Source organism: Adelges cooleyi, unplaced genomic scaffold (assembly GCF_023614345.1).
Source record: "Adelges cooleyi isolate 19-005CV unplaced genomic scaffold, UGA_ACOO_1.1 ACOO_flye_CR_arks_rails_tigmint_CR_PRNA_247, whole genome shotgun sequence".
In the NCBI taxonomy this organism is placed as follows: Eukaryota; Metazoa; Arthropoda; class Insecta; order Hemiptera; family Adelgidae; genus Adelges; species Adelges cooleyi.
The window spans coordinates 9,218,852-9,230,765 of record NW_026095912.1 but is presented as its reverse complement, the minus strand read 5'-3'; the positions used below and the strand labels follow the sequence as shown (position 1 = coordinate 9,230,765).

Genomic DNA, 11,914 nt, shown 5'->3' with positions numbered 1-11,914 from the left:
CGACCTAACCGATAAAGTTCTCCTGTTTTTAACAGTATTCAATTTTTTTTTTATTCATGACCATTTCGCTTTGCCCAACGCGCTTTTCCATAAACTCATTTTTACGATTATTTCCAAAGGGTATGACGTTATATTCTCTATTATATGTGCCCGCGTACAATTATTATTATTATTATAATGTATTATCATTATTATTATTAGCGTTATGGCTGTTGTTGTTTATTTGTTTTTCGTGTTTACGACCAGCGTGCGGACCGCGATGGAAGCTCTCGGCGGGTAGCTTTTGCACGCCGGCCGGTGCCGCCCACCCGAACCCGTCGTCATGGCGATAACCGTACCCGAGCACATCCCATTCCCAAGTAGCGACATCTTACCCATGTAGCGGCGGAGTCGGCGGTAGAGTCTGAAGCCGACGACCGCCACCACCGCACGTCGTCACGTCTCCTCTCACGGTTGCGCCAAAAGCGCGGCCGGGTCGATTTTTTATTTTTTGTCTTACAAATGGATCGTTTTTGAACCGGCAATATTTAATCAAGGATCGACCTCGTTGCACTATCACCGTCACACAAGGACCGCTGACCATAGCAAAGCGGTAAGTACGCACACGATCCAAATGGGGGGGGGGAGCGGTAGAGGGGCAACGATGATTATAATATAGTCTTGACGCGGTAGAAACGTCGAAAGGTCGAATGAGAGAAGAGGGACTTTGATATATTTCCATAGAGTCGGTGTTGTTTGAAATCAACCTACATATTTTGTAGATTTGATTTTTTTAGCGAGAGATTCGTTGAATATTTTGAACCATTTAATTAAATTAACATGTACGATTTCGAGTAGACATAGCCCCTCTCTTTCCTTTTGAGCTTCCGCCAATGCCCAATGGACAGTGCCAGCGTGCCCGTGAGCCGCGGAGTTTATATAAGAGATAAGCATGAGGTCATATTCGTTCCAGTGCGTAGTCTTAGATCGCACTAGCCAAGGGTTATTTGTTCAAAAGTCGCATGTGTATTAGTTCAAATATTTAAGGATTAAGTATAAATATTGTATTGCTTTCGACAATATTGGTATTGGCAATTCTCTTCTATCTTGGCTCCTATCCTATTTTACATCTAGAAAGTAATTTGTTTTCATCAATTGTGTTCCTTTCTTCTTTAATAAATGAATACAGCCTGTCTTTTGCAAAAGTCTTTCTATTTGTCGATGATATCAAATTATACTTATTCCTCTCTTTGACAGCTTCCTTCTTCAATCTTACCTGAAACATTTCTGTGCGTTCACCTTTCTTACACTCATTATCTCAATGGTTTTCTTGTGACCGGCCATCCGCCATCAAAGACGTAGGTATCTATTTTTCGTCCTATCTCAAGTTTACAGGTTTAGTTTTCCATCATGTCAAATCTGACTTCTCTTTCATTTCATCTCTCCTCAACGGCTTTCTCGATGCCCCCGTTTTGCTCTCTTCTATCTCTTTCCGAATACTACAAGAAACCATTTACTTTTTTAAATTCCTTTCCACCATACTTCTTATGGGTACAATCACCCGTTACATAAAATGTTACTTTGTGTCAAATCAACTTGTCCTGGTGCTCCTTTGGTAGTTAGTATCACTTATGTTATCACTGTCATAGTTTTAAGCAAACTTTTGTATTATACTGGTGTAGTCTTTATTATTAATTAATGCCTGCCATGGCATATTAAAGTTGATTGGCTTTATGTTCAACTGTGAAAAAATACTATTAAGTAAATTTATCATGTCCGGATTACATTTTTAACGATGACTATGATTAATTAATAATTTTACTTAAACTAGGAAATTGCCATTGCTAAATTGTAATTTTATCGAAATGTATATTATTTATCTTTAATCCTAAGATCAAAGAATTCAACGAGTAATCACATTAACCAAATTTTGTCGAGTTGAATTTATAGATAAATGTTTACTAAATGTAATCAAAGAATAATCTAAAATTTTAATACCCCAAAATTGCCCAGCGCAACTTCTATGATTAGTAATAAGTTTCAATGGTTATTGGTAAGTAATATATTTTCTACGCCCCCAGAGGCAAAGCTACAGTAGGTACACAAAGAGTAACTACCCCAGAGCGCATTTTAGTTTAGAACAGTTTTTTGTACAGCTTACTATACACGTTAACATGTAATATAGAGCTTAAAAAAATGTCTTGCTCCTTGGGCGTTTAGTCACTAGTTACGCTACTGTACATCCATTCAACAGTGGTGTTTTTTTGGGGGAGGGAGGTTTGGCTTAATGTACTTAAAATCAAGAACTTAATATAATAATTGTCATATTAAATTGATTGTTACGAAAATTACACTATCAAACCATCAAAGAAACCAAGGAAATTGGATATTAAACGTTTTATCTATCCCGGTTCTCCATTGTCATATTAACTTAACGCGGGTGCCTTTCTGCGTACAAGCAACATTTTTTCTAGAATATATCTAATACCATATTTAATAATGTATTAATTTTATTCAGTTATACATGTATGTCAAGTTTTGCGTAACTCGAAAAATACACTCAACCGACTAACATAACTCAAATATTTTAACAAAAGATACAAGTCGGCAAAAAAAGAATATCTATATAAAAAATGAGTTTTAGATCTTAGTAAGATTTGTTTACTTACTTAACACGTTTTTGCGAAACAAAATAACACTGTTTGGTTTTCTGACAGTTTGTCTTTTGCCAAATAAACTTGAAGTATAGGTTATTATGAAATTTAATTTAATTTTGAGTTAAAAATAAAATTTCTTCGGCTTTATGGGTTTTTTTTACACGTATTCTTGATCAGATCACTCAAAACCATAATTTATCGTCTATTACCGCACCCTTCAAAGTTCGATAACGTCGTTAAACTTCTTAAAGCTGTCGCTCACTATTTCAATAGCGAGGGGGAGAACGATGAAAGGATTATATTAATTATTTTATGATGAAATACGTGCACACGATGTCTGGGCAAAGTGACAGAGACTGATGATAAGAGTTTCTGACCTTTTTTTTTATTATTATTTTATAACCCGGATGAGGGTTAGATATCCTGAAAAATCCACAGATTGCCTTAAGCGCCAAATAAGACTTCCGAATACATTCCATACGAGCTCGGAACTATGCGTTAATCACAATCATTGTGGCTAGTGGTCATTGCCAACTATTTGGTTTTAAAATATAGTTTTTTTTTTCGTTATCTGTTCTCAATCGTATTTAATTCACCAACAAACTGCTCTACGTTAGATATCGATTACATATTATATTTTATCATGATATATTAGACGATATATATATATATATATAAGTGTCTTTTAATACGTTGTCATTATCAGTTCCACAAATGTTAAAAAAAGAACAATACAATTTTTATATTTTTTTATTTGGCTGTGTAGTTTTCAGGGAAAGTTTAAAAGTGTATATTTCTATATAAGTCTGACGTGTGGTGGCCAAAAAGTAATACTGGCATTTCTCATAAAAGCACCGAGTCCTCGGTTAAGTGTTTAATCTTACGGCGATTCGACATAATACATTTTGTTTAAACGAACGATATCATTTTTTTTATAACACTTCTATAATACGTCACGGGGCCTGCCAGAGCGCTATTAAATCTTTCGAAGGGTCGAAAAGTGTAACGGTATACATACATCATTGCAAATTGCCCCCTCCAATGTGTATTTGTCAACATCATCCTTCCAAATCCTTGTGTTTCCAAAGTCATTTTGCCGAGGGTTGCTTATAAATAGCAGGATCTGCAACATACCTACTATATTGCGCTCCCTTAGGACACTCACGTACACGATATGATAAATAATAGGACAAAACAATAACGTACACGTTCTAAGTATATAATATTTTATCACTGTCACTTGGATCTCATATGATCGAAACGGAGAAGAAAGTTTGCGCAACGATTAAATATTTTTTTTTACGTTTTAAAAATGATTAGTGTCAAGAAAAAAACATTGATTACCAACCTTCTACGAATTTATTATAACTTAATTGTTCTTGATAATAACATTTAATTCAGTAAATTAAAAAAAAAGCGAATAAAGTAAAAATATATTAAAACAAATAACGTTAAAATAGGTATCTATGTCATTCCAAAATAATTTTTTGAAAAGTTACAGTCATTTAAAAATGTTAAAATAGTCGTTATTTCTAAACTATGTATTGAGCGTTATACTTGGAATAATGAAAAAAAACCGCACCGTCTTGTTCTCCGGAATATTGTTCTCTTTTAATTTTATAATGGGTGCTTTTACTCTAAAACCAAAATTAAGCGAGTTTTTTTCAGTCTGCTTAAACATGTAGAGATGAAAAAACATTTTTAAATTGCTTTCAAGGATGCTGTGATAGTCCAAAAAATAAATTAACTACCAAAATAGAGTCCTAGTTATTGAACTAATAATTAGTAATTACACATCACAGTTTAACCTTTAAATTAAGATTTTGTGAAAAATTGCCTATACTTTACTCCTTAAAAATAGGCGGTGCGACGCCTTCTTAATATTTAGTATTATAACAGATAAAAAAAATATAATAACTCAATATTAGATAGATGCATTGATAGAAAACAACATTTTGTATTTGTACAAATTATTTTCTACTTACAATAATGAAATTGCAAGCAAAAAAATGTCTTATGAAAAAAAATGTATGTCTAAATTATAATTTAAGTTTTAAGGTTTACATGATAAAACTATTTGTTTTTGACAAGATAATTGTAAATTATATTTTATAATAAGAAAAAATTACTATATTCATAACAATTAACATGGACAGTTAGTGTCACAAGTTTTTATTTAATGAAAATAAATTATCAACAGAAAAGAAATATTGGTACTACACCATAAAATATCTGAATATCTTCTCTGCATTTAAGACGAGGTCAAAGGAAATTATTGCATGGTCCGTTTACTTCAACGAATTAATCTTCGACGGGTAAAACTGCAGGTGTCTTTTGTGAAAGATAAAGTACTTTAAACATAATGTAGGATATAACACAATATATTGTTGAAATTGGCTCTACGGCGCAAAGGTCTTAAAAATATCCGATAAATATAGCAGCTGTTAAAATAATTATTAGTCTCATTATTTTCATATGAAAAAAGTTTATAATTATTTGGATAATTAAAATTATTACTTTATAAATGTATTGTTTTATTTACAGGAAACATAATAACCCTATTTACTAACAAACAAAATGACTGGGACATTCACACCGAAACCGTACGCGGTTCAAAGGTAATGTTTGACAAAACAAATACAAATTATATTTTATATTCAATTGAAAGTTATTATTCGGAATGGAAATAAACGGGATTAATAATAAGTAGAGATTAAATGATGAACAAAATGTGAATATACTTATATGGGAAATTATTATATGGTTTTCCTATTAAAAAATTTTAACTCTCTTGACTACACAAAAAAAAAAAAAAAATTTTAATCTACAAAAAACTTTAAATTTAAGAAAAGTTTGCTGAAAATGTTGATAGGTCGATAACGAGATTTACATAATAATTTTTAAAGTTATCAGAGATTTAAGTTTAGGATGGAAGGATAGGACGACTGAAGTATTATTTTAATCACATTCCGCCTCTCGTCTTAAATATTAGAATTTAGTAATGTATTCCTTAAATTAATCTTAGTTTAAAATATATTCGTTACCATTTAAATATAAAATATAATATAAGGTAGAAGGTGGAATGCGGTTCAGTAACACGTGCAGATAAAAATAATAATACTACACTACACCTTTGCAACAGTAAATTTTAAAACTTAAATAACTTTAAAAGTAAGTTTATTCAAAACTGGTTATCGATCAGTCGATATTGTCAGAAAATTATTCTTAATTTAAATAATTTTAGAACATTAGTTGAATGAGCTCTAGAAAATAATAATAAAATTAGGGAACTTAGGAATTTCATAATATTGTGAAATCTCAAGCGTGCGCATTGGTGTAGCAAATGGTGCACTTTAACGTTTTCAGAGGGTCGATTTGTAAGCGCCCACTCAATATGGACCGCTGCACATGTTGTATCGTTAATAAATTGGAACAACACAAAATTGTTTTTGCTCATCTATCTATATTAAAAATGAAATGGTAATAAATAATAAACGGTAATTGGCTATTTTATACGGCCACAATAAATAACAATTACAATACGATTGATATTGTAATTGTTAAATGTTGTTTCAATATGATAATTGTATGTTATAGATACTTATGTTCTAATATCTAATGTACTCATATGTTGATTTGTTAATTATGTTATTATGTTAATTTTAATTTTTAAGTACAATAATGTTGATTTTATTTTGTGTGTAGCATAAATAATAACTTAAACATTAAAAAAAAAAAGAGAAATTACAAAATTACTATTTCTTATAAGAAACAATGAGTGTTTCAATCTTAGTAAATCACACTGTACTAATAAATATAAAACCTAATACTACTCTGGCATGGGCTAGACCATCATGTAGTATATATAACGTCTTTTGCTAAAAACATACGTATAAATCAATGATAACTAATAGATCAATGATATTGTTATTTGTACAGAAGCAGCGTTGGCGGTGTATTGCAAAAAACTCATCTACGAGCATCTATAAGGATGGAGGTTGGCCGTTGGTTGAAAGAAGAAGAAACATGAGTTGTCTTATAACAAATGCGATGTTTCTTTCAGACTCACCTTAACACCCCACCCCCCCCCCCTCCTGACAAAAACCTTCCTTGATCCTTTCTTCTGTTTTATTGTTCTTATTATTCTATTATTTTACTCTACCAAGAATAACAAAATGTTATAAACATATGATTAAGATTAAGTCGTTAGTTGTGACCAAAATCGTTAAGTTAGACGGACGCGATTCTGGTTTTTGATTTTGGAAAGCAAAAAGCCAGTCGAATTATTTTTTTTGCATTTCTTTAATTGTTCGATTCGAAAAGACTGATTTCGTTACCGTGTACGTAGGTAAATATTATTGTTTTTTTTTTTTAATTTCATTAAGCGCTAATTTAAGTAATGTTGTTAATATAAGTAAACACGAACGTGTCATGCGTGTCGTTGTAAAAGCAATGAAATCACCATGTCTTCCATTAAATATAGTATTACTTAGTCAGTAAGGAAATTAGATAATAATATGTAGTATCTAGTTAAACTATTGTTCGTTTATTTGTGCAAGTTAACTTTAAAACTTGAAGAGCTCTGCGCAAAAATCTGATGACTGATTTTTAAAAATATTTTAGGATAACATAAAGTTAGGTAAACTGATAACAGTAGGTAATTATTTTTTTAAATTTTGATACACATACGTATCAAAATATTTTAAACAAAAATACCTTTTAGAATCTTGGACATGAAATCTATTCAAGCCTCTGATTTTTGTGCAGAACCTTTTACAATACGTTAATAATTTATGTTATTTAAGTTAATAATAAAATGTATCTTTATGTATTTAATTTATATTAAATTAAAAAAAAAACTGGCCCTATCAATGGGGAGTGACGTTTGACAATAAAACAATTTTAAGTTCACTTGCCGGCATATATGTTACGCATATATGTTAGGCACATACGACACTTAATTGATATTAATAATAATAAATTATTAAATTTAAATTAATAATATTGTACTTCAAATGTATAATAATAGTTATTGAATTATGAGTGTGAGGGAGTTGTTGAAGAAAAAAAAATAGTAAAATAATTAATTAAACTTTTGTTTTTGAAATCATAATAAAATAACATATATAATTAATAAGTGTAAGTACTTATAATGATAAATTAATATCGATATTATATTTTAACTGCATTAAAAGTATAATATTTGAAGTGTTCCTCAAAGTACTCTCCTAAAAAATCACTTTTGTTCTTTTTAGTTTTTATTATCAATATAAGTTTTAAATAAGTAGATTTAACATAATATGTATTAATTGTTACATAAATTATTATGTATACATTTTGACTACAATAAGGCCTTAGTTACTAATGTAATAATATTATTACCCACATAGGTATTAATTCTAGTATTCATAATTGTTAAACAGAAACGAGGCTATTAGGTACCTTTTGGTCAGTTTTAGTCGCAAATATTATATTTATATTTATGTATATTAGACCGTAAGTTGTGACTTAAATACTAGCATTGATCCTGCAAAGAATGCTTACATCAGTTGCCCAAACAAATTTTTAATTATATTCCAAACAAATTTTACAATTAGTTAAAAATAAAGTAAATGGCTAACTTTATATTGTTTAAACATTATTGAAATACTGTAAATACTGGACAGGAGAATAGTCTACCATACCGTCTTCTAAGCACGTCGGAAATGCAATGCACCACATGCCGACCGAACTAAGATCTACTTTAGGTTTTGTATAAAATGAAATAAAATACTGAAAAAATGTTTATTATAGACTTAGAATATTTGTAAGCCATTTAATTTCTGACTAACAAGTGATTATTTTTTATAAAATGTAGCCCAACTTCATAATATGAAAATTATAATTGGATTTTTATTAATTTCAAATATTGCATTTGTTTACATCATTGTATCCACATTGCTTTTAATAGTTTTATGTTGTAAGTATTTTTACGATTAACTATATCGATACTTTTTAATATTACATTTATTAATTAATTACATTGTAATAATAGTTCCAAAAATAAGCGAAATGTATAACAATGTATACAATAAATAATACTGTATTTTAGGTACATCATATTTCATATTACCTTCATTGATTAAAAATGTATATTATTATAGTTTTGAATGAGTGTTTTTAATTTAATCGTCTTAAATTTCTGACAGTACCTATATTTGTTTGGCTTAAATATGAATGTATTACATTTGACAAAAAAAAATAGTCTAACCACAGAATATATAAATTACATTTATATATTCGGTAATCTGTGGTCCAGATAACATTTTTTGTATATTTTGAAAAATCGTTGAAACTTTTTCAAATATTATCAATATTTAAACAAATATGCCATTGGATCAACACATAATGTTCATAATATTTTTTATAATGATAAAATTCTAATGAATATTGAATATATAAAAAAAAAAAAATTAACATATACTTATTATTCAATAAACAATTTTAATATAATACATTTAAAGATGTGTTCCCTTTACTTACAATAATGACAGTGTAAAATATAAAAACCCGTATATGTTTTTTACTTGTTTTATAATATCATTTAAGTATAAGAATTTTATAGACACAACAATAATATTAGACGAATACTAAAAACAATAATAATACAAATAGGTTTGCAAACTCTGTAATAAATGATATAAGGCAGGTTTGGCGTAATGGACACACTAGCTGACACGAGACACCTGGGAATTTTGGGTGTTTCCGTTTTTCGCCAAAATGACCCTCGTCCGTTATCACTATAGCTATTTCCGCCAAAATAAAATCTAAATTTGTTACCTAGTATTTTTTAAGAACCCCTGAAACTAAATCTAGAATACCATTTACTGCTTTTCGATTACAGGCTCTGAATTAATAATTTGTCTATCTATGATACGTCTATGGACAGCACTATGTTCATAATAAAAGAGTAGAATCAAGAAAGGCTGTAAGTTTTTCCAAAATAATAAAAAAAATGGCACTTTATATTTGAATAGTTGGTTTTAAAAAATACAATAAACAAACAACAATGTGATTTTTCCACTGACGAAATGATATTATTGTAAATATATTTTTATAGATGATATTATCATATGACATGTTTATTAAGTTAAGAAAATAAATATCGATTCGGGATATTTTCAAAAAATACATAAATTTAATTTAGAAGACTAAAAAAAAATTAGGTTCAGGGTTTCTTAAAACATGGTAGGTAACTAATGTTGATTTATTTTGGCGGAAATCGGAGTATAACCTTTGGTGGAAAGCGGTGACGCTCTGAGTTTTAGCAGTTATCCATGCTATGTCCCCACCTCACATGTTCCAGACCTACACAAACCCAAAACCAACAAAAATAAACCATTAGACAACAAATCAACCAACTAATGATCAAAGTTGCTGAAGCTTAGTTAAAAAATGTATAAATAAATAAATGTTACAGTGTATTGATTGCAATGTTTTATTACACAAAAATGGGAAGTAAATTTTGGTGTGGTTTTTTTATACGTATTAGTTAAAGACTAAAAACAACTAGGTACCTATACATTTACTATAGTTTATATAAACTAAATGGAACATAGGCAAAAATCCCAGTACAACATTAGCACCCCCAGTATTTTGCTATATTATTTACTTATTTAGACCATTGCAGATAAAGTTCTATAGTAGGTACTTAGATATTTTTACTCATGCTGAGAGTAGCTTGAACTTAAAACAATAAACTGAAACCCAAAATCAGAAATAAAAAAATTACCGATTATACCTTAAATAAATCATGGCGTTATAATTCTAAATTATTTAATTTTCTTGTTTCTTAACACCTAATAAGACTTAAGATCGTATTAATTTAGAACATCTTATTTCCACACTTATATTTACTGTATTGTTTAATAATTGATTAATATTTATTATTTTGCATATTTCATGACATATGATATCCGCCGATTATGATAATAAACAATAATTAATACAGACGATATTCTTAGGTCTTATAAATTCTAATGATACATTGTCGTTCTGCCATCTACATTACGGTGTTGATGTTTGAACAGAATATGGTTCAGAGCTCATTTGGTTCGCTAGAGCTCGCCACCTTTCTGTATTCCATAATATTATATTCATATTGTTTGGCTTTTACTAGGGTTATCTCTTCAGCTGTGTATATTTTATTAACGTTTTATATCAAGAATGTTTTACTAATATTTTGACTGGTTGATAACCAGTTTTAAACAACAATAATTAAACTTATAATATTTAATAATATGTACATAATAAAAACGCTTTTCTCGAGACACATTATATCCCGAGGAAAGCGTTTATGTGATTAGATTCAACCCTAAAATAAATTATATGTGAGTTTATATAAATAATAATAATTACAATTATTACATTAATTTGTGCCGTCATATGTTATTCTTGCATACTTCTTTGGAAAAACTTAAAGTAATTTATACTATTACACCTATAGTATTAGAATATAGACTTTGTAGTCAAGGCGACAATTGTACATAAGCAGTAAATGTAGGACAACACAAAAGAAAAAAATCGTAAAGATAGTATTGCTCGCTAATACTTTAAGCCGTCCAAACTACTATGTCGCATTCTCTTGGGATAGTTCTCATAGAATAGTTTCACTTTCCTGTGTACATCCGTCCGATACGTGGGGAGTATCACGCTATTTTAATATTTTTATTTTATTGTAATTGTGTTCGATTATGATTAATTCCGTGTGTTAACTTCCATGTGTTTGTTGTTTGACTTGAAAGTGTCACCTTTTCATCGTCATTCGTCACTAATAGTTTAATGGCTCGGATTTTAATGTAGCCACTAGGCAACGATAAGTGTTCAGCGTGGAATATTCAACTTCTTGTCCATATTATACTTTCTTTATAAACAGCTTAAGGCCAATTGAAATAATAATATAGAAAATATAGAAAACGTGGCGACCTCTAGCGTCCCGATTGCGCTGAATCGTGTTCAAACGTTAACACACTAACGTACATAGATGGCAGGACCACAATGTAAAATAAGGAATAATATTACAAGGCATAACAATATCAACTGTATTACTAATATTATAATTATAATAATACAATAAATTCGACTAATGTAAATGACGTACAATACATTTGATAAAAATAACCACTATCAATAAAAAACTAAAACTACATACGTGAAGCTGTTTTTCACGGTGTAGGACGTAGTGCACTTGTAATAATTAATTTTTTTCAAAATGTGTAGTTCATTATTCTCAATTAATA

At 29.5% G+C, this 11,914-nt stretch overlaps 1 long non-coding RNA gene across 1 annotated transcript; it reads left to right on the top strand.

Moving 5' to 3' along the window:
• The first annotated feature begins 412 nt into the window (after positions 1–412).
• Positions 413–8,645, top strand: LOC126836644 (uncharacterized). The gene is made up of 3 exons (XR_007685361.1): positions 413–592; positions 5,181–5,254; positions 6,576–8,645. It is a non-coding gene; the product is annotated as an uncharacterized LOC126836644 (long non-coding RNA).
• Positions 8,646–11,914: the final 3,269 nt, after the last annotated feature.